The sequence below is a fragment of the Chiloscyllium plagiosum genome, unplaced genomic scaffold (genome assembly GCF_037043375.1).
Source record: "Chiloscyllium plagiosum isolate Xiang-an unplaced genomic scaffold, Cpla_swu_hap1 HiC_scaffold_2, whole genome shotgun sequence".
In the NCBI taxonomy this organism is placed as follows: domain Eukaryota; kingdom Metazoa; phylum Chordata; class Chondrichthyes; order Orectolobiformes; family Hemiscylliidae; genus Chiloscyllium; species Chiloscyllium plagiosum.
This window is the reverse complement of record NW_028270140.1, coordinates 121,815,085-121,828,953: the sequence shown is the minus strand read 5'-3', so window position 1 is coordinate 121,828,953 and position 13,869 is coordinate 121,815,085.

Here is a 13,869-nt window from a genome sequence, read left to right as displayed (position 1 = left end):
AACTAAATCATGTCTTTAATGATTCGCTGCTTAATACATTGCTGTCATGTATTCTGTCAGATCTGAGAAATATAGTCAGAGCTCTCTGCTCTGATGAGAATAGTAGCCAGGAAAAGGATGCAAACACAATGTTTATAATATATATATTGTATATTTATTATTGCATTTGACTTTGTGCCTGTAATTTGCATTTGAGGTTAAGATCGTTAAGCTCACCATGAATTCTTAGCTATTTTCATATTTTGCTATAATAAATCAGATTTGCATCATTTAATTCTTAGCTATTCTTCAATTTTCCAACTGTTAAGTATTTCATTGTTTTGAATTTAATTTCAATGATTTACATGTAACTTGGTAGCATTAGAAGATGGTTCATATGTTAATATATTGGAAATGTGCACGTGAAACTAAAGCCACACTTTGTTAATCGAGACGCCACATTTGGAAACAACTTCTCATGTTTCTGCTTTGGAAGTAGACATTCGTTAAAAATTACATTGCCATTTTTTAAAACTATGGAGTAGGTTATTAATTCTTCAAGAAAATCCATTTACATTTACACAGTATCTTTAATACAGTAAAATGCCCTCATTTCTGACTAAGCTATTCAAACGTTTACAGGTAGGGTGTTGGGTGCAGTAGCAGAGATACTGGGTCTGAGGTAGTTCAGAGAAGAGTATACAGCTTAGAACATAGAACCATGGAAATGGTACAGTACAGAAGGGGTCCATTCGGCCCATCTTGTCCATGCCAAACCAAAGACATCCAAATACCCTTTCCAATCCCATCTTCCTGCACACAGTTTGCCCTGCAGCTTATAGAACCTATGGTACAAATCCAGGTTTTTTTGAAAGAGTTGGATCTCTGCCTTCACCACCAATTCAGGCAGCAATTTTCAGACACTCTCCACCTTATACCTTAAAACAGTTTTCCTCACATCCCCTCTAATCCTTTTGCTACTTACTTTGAATCTACGACCCTGTTTTTGAACTCTCTGCCAAAGGAAACAGGTTACCCCTGTCTAATCCATCTCTGCCTCTCACAATTTTGTGTACTTCAAACCTATTAACCGCCAGCCTTCCGTGTTCCAAGTAAAACATCTCAACGTTTGTGAGAAGATTTGTAGCTCGGGCGCTCGTTGTTGTGGTTCTGTTCGCCGAGCTGGGAATTTGTGTTGCGAACGTTTCGTCCCCTGTCTAGGTGACATCCTCAGTGCTTGGGAGCCTCCTATGAAGCGCTTCTGTGATGTTTCCTCCAGCACTTATAGTGGTTTGTCTCTGCCGCTTCCGGTTGTCAGTTCCAGCTGTCCGCTGCAGTGGCCGGTATATTGGGTCCAGGTCAATGTGTTTGTAGATTAACACAAATTCCCAGCTCGGCGAGCAGAACCACGACAAAAACACCTCAACCTTTCCAATCTCTCCTCATAGTTACAATTCTCCAGCAATATTCTAGCAAAACTTGTCCACCCTGTCCCCAGACTAATTATATCCTTCCTGTAATGTGTTGACCAGAACATCACATGTATTACTCCAGTTGCTGCCTTCCATAACATAGGAATTAGAGGAGGAATTCTGCCCCCGCCATTTGATACAATCATGGCTGATCTCATCTCACTCTCAACTCCACTCTCCTGCCCACTCTCCTTAACTCTTCAACCCATTATTAATTGAAAATCTGTCTACTTCTTCCTTAAATGTATTCAATGTCCCAGCATCCATCACATTCTGAGGTAAGGAATTCCAAAGATTCACAATCTTTTGAGAGCATTCATTTCTCCTCCTTACAGTTTTAAGTCTGTCCTTATGAAGAAACTGGGTAGTGCCAGGAAGTACCCAACCAGAGGAGGAACCACACACAGGCTCCTCAGAAGTCTCCACTCAGGACACTTCAGAAGTTTCCAGGCCCTTTAAGTTCACCCTGCCTCCCTTCCCCAACCCTTGGAAATTCAAGCTGAGGAGGGTTAAACTTGTGACCTGAAGGCTCTCACTGTGTCAGGACTGGCCAGACGCAAGCGACCCAGGGGCAAAGAGAAACATTGTGTAAGCATGGCATTGAGTCATGCTGACAACTTTGGCCTTCCTCATGCAACTTCTCAACTGTTTTGTATCCTCTGCACCTAAATGTGCAGCAATCAATGGGCTGTCCAGCAGTGTCAGTGGCAGGAAGTTGCAACACACAGAAAGATGCACTGTATTCGGATGGCCCGGGATAAGGGTTCCTGCAATCTTGTGCAGCTCATGAGTCTGTGTGCAATGTTCTTTCCCTTGTGAAAAGACCTGTTCTCTCACAGGTCGAGTCACTTACTCCACCCTCTCCATGTGTGGTTTCTTTTCTCCCCTTTTCCCATTTTAATTTCCAGCATGATGGGGTGGCACGGTGGCGCAGTGGTTAGCACTGCTACCTCACAGCACCAGGGACATGGGCTCAATTCCACCCTGGGGCAACTGTCTATGTGGAGTTTGCACAATCTTGCTGTGTCTGCATGGGTTTCCACTGGATGCCCCAATTTCCTTCCACGATCCAAAGGTGTGCAGGTTAGGTTGATTGGCCATGCTAAATTGCCTGTTATGTGCAGGCTAGTGGGTTAGCCATGGGGAATGCAGGGATGGAGTGGGATCTGTGTGGGATATTCTTTGGAGGATCAGTGCAGACTTAATGGGCTGAATAGCCTATCTTTACTGTAGGGGTTCTTTGAGAACAATGGGCTGAAGGGCCTTTTTACATGCTCTAAAACTCAATGACTTTTTGACATTGAATATTCCTAAGCCAGTGGCTTCCAGTCTCCATCTGAATGTATTGGTTAGGCCCCAAACATGCACCTCTACCTCCTTGTAGCCCATCCTAGAAATCTCTCGGGTTACTCACCTCTCCAGGTCCCCACCTAATGCATCTACTTGCCCACATTTCCTCCTGGAATTTGAGGTGGCCATGCTAGGTGTGGTCAATCACTGGTCCTGTCTTAAAAACGTGGCATTCCTGATTGCAGAACCCCCCCTTCCCTCCTGCCTTACACCTTTCAGGGTCATGCTTTGCTGTATCCCCATCCCCTTCAGAAACCATTGCCCTCCTTCACAATTTTAATCATCCTTTCCCCAGAGCATGCAGCGTCTAGACCCAATGATAACCTTTCTGAGACTCATTCCTGCCAGAGTAGCCACTCCTGCCCCTTCCTCTCTGATGCCTGTACATCTCCCTGACTGCATTTGCCCTACCCCTCTGGACTGTCCATCTGCAGGACTGACCATGACCCCAGACTGCATAGGTATAGGTCCCCTTACTGGAATTATTCCACATGGATGCCTGACTACAGAAGTAACCCTTGATTTATTGTGCTGGGACTTCCTGACTGATGGGTCCCCCAATGACTTCAGTGGGAACTACTCCCCTACATTTTGGAGACTTGGCTGCTTGGTTATTGCCATATGTTTACTACACGAGCTGCTGGCACATGGGACAGGTGTGGGATTGATGTACAAGTCATTTACTTCACCTATTCCATCTGTGATTTGCAGCCATTTTCTCACCCTTTCTCCATTTCGATTTCTAGCACAGTGGAAGGGCCTTTTAGCGCAGTGCCAAATATGCATCCCCTTGACTGAAGGCTGCTGACCAACAAAGCACGTTGCCTGGTTATAGGAGTGCACTAATTGGCAAAGTAAGGCAAGGCAAGGCATGGATGCTGTGAGCAAACACAAAGAGAGCAAGCCAGCAATCCTGAGATGTCTGGTCCAATCCCTGAGTTATGTGCCTGTCCATGTGTGCAGAGTGCCCCTGCTGCAGCCTTCCAATGGTAGTTGCCAGTGCATCCTGCAATGCAAGTCTGGGCTTCCAGAGTACACAGCCAATGAATCAGAGAAGAGCTATGATGGTCACGATTCCAATGTCCATGAATGATGGTTGAGAGCAGCTGATACCCAAGGATTGGCATACAGTCTCAATGTATACAACACAGGCATCAGGCAGATCAAGCAGCAAACTGAACCTGGCAGGTACCAGCTCTGGCTTCCTTGTTGGGTTTTCTTGATCACTCTTTTGGTGAGTTTGGTAAGATAGAAATATGAACATTAATTAGGCCTCCTTACTTAAGAAAGGATGTATTGGCACTGGAAGGGGTGAGAGACGTTCAGTAGGTTGATTTGATAATTGAGAGGCTTGCCTTATGAGGAAAGATTGAGTAGACTAGGACTATACTCTGAAATTTAAAAGAACGAGGGGAATCTTATAGAAACATATCAAATTATGAAGGGAATAGATCAGATAGGAGCAAGGAGGTTGTTTCCATGGTGGGTGAAACTAGAACTGGGGGCATTGCTTCAAAATAAGGGAGAGCAGATTTAAGACAGAGTTGAGGAGGAACTTCTTCACCCAAAGGGTTGTGAATCTGTGGAATTCCCTGCCCAGTGAAGCAGTTGAGGCTTCCTCATTGAATGTTTATAAAGCAAAGATAGATAGAATTTTGAACAGTAAAGGAATTAAGGGTTGTGGTGAGAGAGCAGGTAAATGCAGCTGAGTCCATGAAAAGATCAGCCATGATCTTATTGAAAGTGGAGCAGGCTTGATTCGCCAGATGACCTACTCCTGCTTCTATTTCTTATATTCTTATGTAACATCCATATAAATCTTCTCTGTAGCTTTTCCAGTTTAATAACATCCCTCCATAGCAGGGTGACCAGAATTGTACACGGTACTCCAGATGTGGCCTCACCAATGTCTTTGCTGAAAATGCATTGCTGGAAAAGCGCAGCAGGTCAGGCAGCATCCAGGGAGCAGGAGAATCGACGTTTCGGGCATGAGCCCTTCTTCAGGAATGAGGAAAGTGTGTCCAGCAGGCTAAGATAAAAGGTAGGGAGGAGGGACTTGGGGGAGGGGCGTTGGGAATGCGATAGGTGGAAGGAAGTTAAGGTGAGGGTGATAGGCCGGAGTGGGGGTGGGGGCGGAGAGGTCGGGAAGAAGATTGCAGGTCAAGAAGACGGTGCTGAGTCCAAGGGTTGGGACTGAGACAAGGTGGAGGAGGGGAAATGAGGAAACTGGAGAAATCTGAGTTCATCCCTTGTGGTTGGAGTGTTCTTTGGCAGAAGATGAGGCACTCTTCCTCCAGCCGTCGTGTTGCTATGGTCTGGCGATGGAGGAGTCCAAGGATCTGCATGTCCTTGGTGGAGTGGGAGGGGGAGTTGAGGTGTTGAGCCACGGGTGGTTGGGTTGGTTGGTCCAGGTGTCCCAGAGGTGTTCTCTGAAACGTTCCGCAAGTAGGCGGCCTGTCTCCCCAATATAGAGGAGGCCACATCGGGTGCAGCGGATATAGTAAATGATGTGTGTGGAGGTGCAGGTGAATTTGTGGCGGTAATGGAAGGATCCCTTGGGGCCTTGGAGGGAAGTAAGGGGGGAGGTGTGGGCACAAGTTTTGCATTTCCTGCGGTTGCAGGGGAAGGTGCCGGGAGTGGAGATTGGGTTGGTGGAGGGTGTGGACCTGACGAGGGAGTCACGGAGGGAGTGGTCTTTTTGGAACGCTAATAGGGGAGGGGAGGGGAGGGAAATATATCCCTGATGGTGGGGTCCGTTTGGAGGTGGCAGAAATGACGACGGATGATACAATGTATATGGATGTTGGTGGGGTTGTAGGTGAGGATCAGTGGGGTCCTGTCCTGGTGGCGATTGGATGGGCGGGGCTCAAGGGTGGAGGAGCAGGAAGTGGAGGAGATGTGGTGGAGAGCATCGTCGATCACGTCTGGGGGAAATTGCGGTCTTTGAAGAAGGAGGCCGTCTGGGTATTGGAACTGGTCCTCCTGGGAGCAGATATGGTGGAGACGAAGGAATTGGGAATATGGGATGGCGTTTTTACAGGGGCCAGGGTGGGAGGAGGTGTAGTCTAGGTTGCTGTGGGAGTCGATCGGTTTATAGCAAATGTCTGTGTTGATTCGGTCGCCCGAGATAGAAATAGAAAGGTCTAAGAAGGGGAGGGAGGAGTCTGAGACGGTCCAGGTAAATTTGAGGTCGGGGTGGAAGGTGTTAGTAAAGTGGATGAACTGTTCAACCGACTCGTGGGAGCACCAGGCAGCGCCAATGCAGTCATCGATGTAGTGGAGGAATAGGTGGGGGGTGGTGCCAGTGTAGCTGCAGAATCTGGACTGTTCCACATAACCTACGAAGAGGCAGGCATAGCTGGGGCCTATGCGGGTGCCCATGGATACTCCTTTGGTTTGGAGGAAGTGGAAGGATTGGAAAGAGAGGTTGTTCAGAGTGAGGACCAGTTCAGTCAGTTGAAGGAGGGTGTCAGTGGAAGGGTACTGGTTGGTATAGCGGGAAAGGAAGAGGCAGAGGGCTTTGAGTCCTTCGTGATGGGCGATGGATGGATGTCCATGGTGAAGATAAGGCATTGGCGACTGGGGAAGTGAAAATCATGGAGGAGGTGGAGGGCGTGGGTGGTGTCCCGAACGTAGGTGGGGAGTTCTTGGACTAAGGGGGACAGGACTGTGTTGAGGTATGCAGAGATGAGTTCGGTGGGGCAGGAGCAGGCTGAGACAATAGGTCGGCCAGGGCAGTCAGGTTTGTGGATTTTGGGCAGGAGGTAGAAACGGATGGTGCGGGGTTGTGGGACTATGAGGTTGGAGGCGGTCGATGGGAGATCCCCTGAGGTGATGAGGTTATGGACGGTCTGGGAGATGATGGTTTGGTGGTGGGGTCATGGTCAAGGGGGCAGTAGGAGGAGGTGTCCGCGAGCTGGCATTTAGCCTCAGTGGTGTAAAGATCGGTGCACCAAACTACCACCGCACCTCCCTTGTCTGCTGGTTTGATAGTGAGGTTGGGGTTGGAGTGGAGGGAGTGGAGGGCTGCACCTTCCGAGGGTGAGAGGTTGGAGTGGGTAAGAGGGGTGGACAGGTTGAGGCGGTTAATGACGCGGCGGCAGTTGGCTATGAAGAGATCGAGGGCAGGTAAGAGGCCAGCACGGGGTGTCCAGGTGGATGGGGTGTGTTGGAGGCGGGAGAAGGGGTCGTCAGAGGGTGGGCGACAATCCTGGTTGAAGAAGTAGGCACGGAGGCGAAGGCGGCGTAAGAATTGTTCGATGTCTCGCCGCGTGTTGAACTCGTTAATCCGAGAGCGTAGGGGAATGAAGGTGAGGCCTCTGCTGAGGACTGATCTTTCATCCTCAGAGAGGGGGTGGTCTGGAGGTATGGTGACAATATGGCAGGGCTGGGAGCTCGGACCTGGTGTGGGGCTAGAGCTGGGACTGGGGGCGGGATTAGGCGTGGGGGCGGGAATCGGGGTGGGGACAGAGATCGGGATGGGGTGGGGTTCGGCTTGGGGACGGAGATTGGCGTGAGGGTGGGAATCGGGGCAGGGATGGAGATCAGGGCCCGCTCCTGTCAATGTTCCAGAAAGACCACTCCCTCCGTGACTCCCTCATCAGGTCCACACCCCGCACCAACCCAACCTCCACTCCCGGCACCTTCCCCTGCAACTGCAAGAAATGCAAAACTTGCGTCCACACCTCCCCCCCTCACTTCCCTCCAAGGCCCCAAGGGATCCTTCCATATCCGCCACAAATTCACCTGCACCTCCACACACATCATTTACTGCATCCGCTGCACCCGATGTGGCCACCTCTATATTGGGGAGACAGGCCACCTACTTGCGGAATGTTTTAAAGAACACCCCTGGGACACCCGGACCAACCAACCCAACTACCCCGTGGCTCAACACTTCAACTCCCCCTCCCACTCCACCAAGGACATGCAGGTCCTTGGACTCCTCCATCGCCAGACCATAGCAACATGACGGCTGGAGGAAGAGCGCCTCATCTTCCGCCTAGGAACACTCCAACCACAAGGGATGAACTCAGATTTCTCCAGTTCCTCATTTCCCCTCCCCCTACCTTGTCTCAGTCCCAACCCTTGAACCCAGCACCACCTTCCTAACCTGCAATCTTCTTCCTGACCTCTCCGCCCCCACCCCCACTCCAGCCTATCACCCTCACCTTATCACCCTCACCTTAACCTCCTTCCACCTATCGCATTTCCAACGCCCCTCCCCCAAGTCCCTCCTCCCTATCTTTTATCTTAGCCTGCGTGGCACACTTTCCTCATTCCTGAAGAAGGGCTTATGTCCGAAACGTCGATTCTCCTGCTCCTTGGATGTTGCCTGACCTGCTGCGCTTTTCCAGCAGCACATTTTCTGCTCTGATCTCCAGCATCTGCAGTCCTCACTTCCTCACCAATGTCTTGTACAACCACAACATGATGTCCCAATTCCTATACTCAAAGTCCATTCCCCTCAAAGTTCTGTCAAACTTGACAATAACCTTTTGAATGACTTACAGTCAAGTATTCAAAATGTGGTTTTAATAGTTTAAAAAAGTAGCAGGATATTTTCATGATGCTTAGCAGGTTTCAGGTGACAGTTTGTACTTGTATAAAAACAGATAGTGTTGCAGAAATGAGGTATCTGTGGAGAGAGAAACAAAGTTAATGTTTCAATTCCAGGTATGTCTTCTACTGAACCTCTCTGCTGTAGTTCGAGCAACATCCAGGAGGGGCAGAAATCCCACTCCCAGCATATTTGTGGCCAATTGGCAGTTGGATCGTTGTGGGCCAACCATTCCAGACCAGGAACTTCCTGCCTTTTAACAAGGTTGGGCAAGGCCTATAGGGATCCAGATCATATAATTCACCCCACAAGTTCAAATCTGAGGAACTTCAACTCAATTAAGTAATTGTGGAATAAAAAAAAACTACCAACAGCAGCGCTGATCATGAAACTATGGGATTCTTGTCAAATCAAGGTTTGCAGAGTCAAGAGGTGAGTGTCTCACTGCAGGTTTCCTAGCCTCTGACCTGATCTCATAGCTAGTGTATTTATATGGCTTGTCCAGTTCAGTTTCTGGTCAATGGTAACACCCAGGATTTGGATAGTGAGGAATTCAACAATGGTAGTGCCACTGCAAATTTATGGGAGATGCCTAGATCCTCTCATCTTGGAAATAGTTAATGCCTGGAACTTGTATGGCATGAATGTTCCTTAGAGTTTTAGAGTCATAGAATCATACAGCACAGGAACAGACCCTTTTGTCCAACTCGTCCATGCTGACAAATTTCCTAAACTAAAGTTGTCCTTTTTGCCCACATTTGGCCTAAATTCCTCTAAACCTTTCCTATCTGTGTACTTGTCCAAACGTCTTTTAAATGTTGTACTTGTACTTGTCTCTACCACTTCCTCTGGCAACTCATTCCATATTTCCAGCACATTCTGTGTGAAAAAGTTTCTCCTCAGATTCATTTTAAATCTTTCCCCTCTCATCTTAAACCTATGCACTCCAGTTTTGGACTCCCCTACAATGGGGAAAAGATCTTAGCTATTCACCCTATCTATGCCTCTCATGATTTTATAAACCACTATAAGTCACCCCTCAGTCTCCTACCCTCCAAGGAAAAAAAAACTCCCAGGCAATCCAACGTTGTCCTGGTCTCAGTCTTGGTGCAAATAGATATAAAACCATTCACATGGGAGGCAATGGCTGAATAGTATTATCGCTGGATTATTAATCCAGAGATTGAGATAATATTCCAGGGGCATGGGTTCAAATCCTGTCATGGCAGATGGTGAAATTTGAATTAAATAAATATCTGAAATTAAGAATCTAATGATGGCCATGAGTCAATTATTGGGAAAAACCCATTTAGTTCACTAATGTCCTTTAGGGGAGGAAACTGCCATCCTTACCTTGTGGCCTACATATGACTCCAGATGTGGTTGGCAATTAACTGCCCTCTGGGCAATTAGGGATAGACAATAAATGCTGCCTAGCCACTGACACCTTCATCATGGTGAATGAATAAATGAAAATCTGAGGTGATGCAAATGGTGCTGAACTCTGTGAAATCATCAGCAAACATCTTTATTTTTGATTTTATGATGGAAAGAAGGTCATTGATAAAGCAACTGAAGATTTTTGGGCCTAGCATGTTACACTAAGAAACTCCTATGACTGAAATGATTGACCTTCAAGAACTACAAGCATCTTCCATTGTGCTCAGTATGACTCTAACCATTAGAGAGCTGTCCCTGATGTCTGTTTTGTGAGGGATTCTTGACACCACCCTTAGTCAAATGCTGCTCAGGTGTAAAGGACAGTCACTCTCACCTCACCTTTTGGGATAGGCTCTTTGTCCATTTTTTTTAAGTCTATGATTAAATAAGGAACTGAGTTACCTTGGCAGAACACAAACTGAGCATTAGTGAATGCATTATTGCTAAGTAAGTGTGCTTGATAGCACTGGCTGACAGCATTTGCACTTCTTTGTTTTATTATAGCACTCTCTTTAACCTTGCTGATGGCTGATCGTAGACCGACAGGGTAGTAATTGGCAGGGTTTGGTTTATCTTGCTTTCTATCTTGCAGGGCATATCTGGGTCATTTTCCACATTGGTGGGTAGATGTCATTGTTATATCCAATTGGCAAAGCTTGACTAGGGGCACAGCAAGTTCTGGAGCACAAGTTCTTCAGCAGTGTTCCCTCTAATTTTCTTTCTGACTGCGCAGGTCTTCAAGGTTCATGTGTAGAAGTAATTCCTGGAACCAGAAGTCAATGCTGTGGTTAATACCGATGACAATCGAGGGAACATTGGACAGTGCTATTGCTAGAATGTTTCAGGACTTATAATCGTTGCAATACCCAGTGTCTTCTAACATTTCTTAATATCACGTGGAATGAATCGAATTGGCTGAAGTTCTGACATCAATACTGCTGGGGATCTCCAGAGGAGGCTGAGGTAGATCATTCGCTCAACATTACTAGCTGATGATTGTTGTAGAATGCCCCCCCTCTTGCTCTCTACCGCATGCTTCTTCTGCTGTTTGCATTGTAAGTAGCCTGGATTGTTGCTTCACAAGGTTCACACCTCATTATTAGACATGCATGGTTCTGGCATGCCCTGATGCATTCATCATGCCCCTGAAGCATGGGAATAATCTCCTGGCTTGATAGTACTGGTAAAGTGACAATGTACTGGGCCAAGATGCTATAGACTGTGGTTGAATACTGTTCTGCTATTGTTGATGGCCTACAGAACATCATGGATGTTCAGTTTTATGTTACTACGTCTATCCAAAATCTATCCTATTTAGCCTGGGGGTAGGTTAACAAGGTAGATGGTATCCTCGATGTGAAGATGGGTCTTTATCTCTGTAAGGAATGTTCATTAGTCACTCTTATGAATGCTGTCATGGACAAATATATTGGTGACCAGTAGATTGTAAGGATGAGGTTAAGTAAGTTGCTTTTGTTTTGTTGGTTCTCTCACCACTTGCTGCAGGATCAGTCTAACAGCCTTGTCCTTTAAGACTCAGCCATCTCAGTCAGTAGTAGTGCTACCGAGCTCCTCTTAGCAACAGACATTGGATTTCTCCAACCCAGAGTACACTCTGTGCCCTTGGTAATCTCAATGCTTATTCCAAATGGTGTTTAAAATAGAGGAGCACTGATTCATCAGCCAAGGTGGGACAGTAGATAGTAATCAGCAGGAGGTTTCCTTGCCTATGTTTGGCTTGATGCTATGAGACTTCCTGGGTTCCAGAGTCAAACTCGAGGATTACCCAGTGTAACTCCTTCCCAACTGCATACCACTTGGCACCGCCTCTGCAAGGTCTGCATAGCTGGCAGAATAGGACATAGCTGGAGAAGGTGAGTTTGGTGTCTGGTTCTTTTTCTGCAAGATATGAATCTGCAAGGCATGAAATTAATATTTACTTTGAAAAAAACCATAACCTTTATCACATAGGCTGCAGATACTGACCGAAACCTTCTCAATAGCAAGTCGGTTCCAGCAATAAGTGCCGATCTTGTCAGGAACATCCAAATTTCAATTATGAACAAAAACTTTCCATTTTTGATATTTATTATTGAGATGAATTTGAAAATATTCTTGAACATTGAATGTGTTTTATTGGTGTTTAGAAGAACAGAAGATCATCCCTCTGAACTGTATAGGATTCTTCAGGGGCTTGACAGGGTAAATACTGAGAGGGTCAGTTCTGTCATTGGAAGGTCAAGGACCAGATGGCATAATCTTACGATAAAAAGGCACCAATTTAAGACTGAAATGAGGACGAATTTCTTCTCTCAGGAGTTTGATTTATTGGAGCTCCTTGCCACAGAGAGCTGTCAGGGCAAAGTCCTTGGGTATAGATGAATTCTTAATCAGTAGGAGAATGAAAGGTTACGGCGAAAGGGTAGGAATATTGACATGGGATGTTTGGATCAGCTATGATCCTGTTGAATGGCAGACCAGACTCGAGGGGCCGAATGTCTTACTCGTGTTTTTATTTCTTATGGTCATTTTCCATGAATATATTCGTGTCCAGCTGTTGCTTGACAAGCCTGTGGAGCAGCTCTTACAATGTTGCAGCAACGCCAGATGTGAGTAATGCAAAAGTAGCTGGGTAGACAGAGCTAGTTGCCATTGTCCTGTTGCTGGTGCATAGGTCAATGCCAAATGGTCTGTACTGTTTCATTCTTTTAAACTTTTAAGTTTAATACAGTTGAGTGGTTTGCCAGGCCATTTCACTAGGCATGCCAGAATCAATCATATTGCTGTGTGTCTGGATTCATGTGTAGGCCAGAACTTCCGTAAAGGGCATTACTGAACCAAATGGCTTTTATGACAATCAACAATGGTTTCATGGTCACCTTTATGGAGACTAGCTTTGAACTCCAAACTTACTATCTGAATCTAAATACTTGTACGAAAATAAAATGCCATGACCTTCATTGCATAGATTGCAGAGACTCATCAAAACCTTCTCAAAGGGTGAATTAGGCAATAAATGCCAATCTTCAGCAACACCCAAACTCCAATAACGAACAAAAAAAATCTCATCTTTGTGATTTTCAAAATTGAGATGAATTTGAAAATATTCTTGAACACAGTATAAATGGCAATACGTTTCCTTGAACTTTGTGCTCTAAAGATGCTTCATGTGGCTCGTCATAAAAATAATAGGTGAGGTGACTCACTGGTAATAACATTTGGAGATGCTCTTGACAGAATATGAATCAGCTACTTTATTTTAAACATGGTACTCTTTATTGTTGATCCATTAGAATTGCGGGCACACAGATTTGATTATTTGTGTTTTGCTTGCTTGTAAATGACTCGGACTGCTTGAGAAGGAGCGAAGTTTTATCAGTTACATCATCAGACAGTTGGAAGCAATGCACAGCAATAAGTGAAGTCCATTACACAAGCTCACTATCCATCATTAACCTTATCTGAAAATACCTGATGTTTGCATTGTTGATTAAACAAATAAAGCACAAAAAATGCAATTCATATGCACATTTATCACACCGTTCAGATAACCAGCTTGGACCATCAAGTTAATAGGCTTGCATAAGACTTAATAAACATCCATGGTATTGCCTTGATAAATGATATTTTCATATAAATATTATTTTGTTTGCTAAAGAACACATTACAGTAGGCTTCCATTCTTCTTCCTTAATTATTTACTTACACACAATTTTGTAATACTTCACTATACTTGGATTGTAAAGTGAGTTTTAGTTTCTGCAAAAAAGTGATGGTTTTAATAGGTGATGGATTAAAACAGTCTCCAATTCAAAAAGTATTGCTAATGACTTAACAATCACTTGTTTATCCAATCCTCACTGGTGCTATAAAGCTGTAGTACCTGTTTGCAAGACACTTTACATCAGTGATAATAATAATAGCCTCTTGCAGCTCTTATGCAGCAAGTAGCTTGATTTTTGATTTGTGACTGGACATTTCCATCTTTGTCTTTCTGCAGAGACAGGAATCCAACAATTCATAATGGCTCCTGGGATGCAGAAAGATATAACTGCTGTTTGTGTCTGA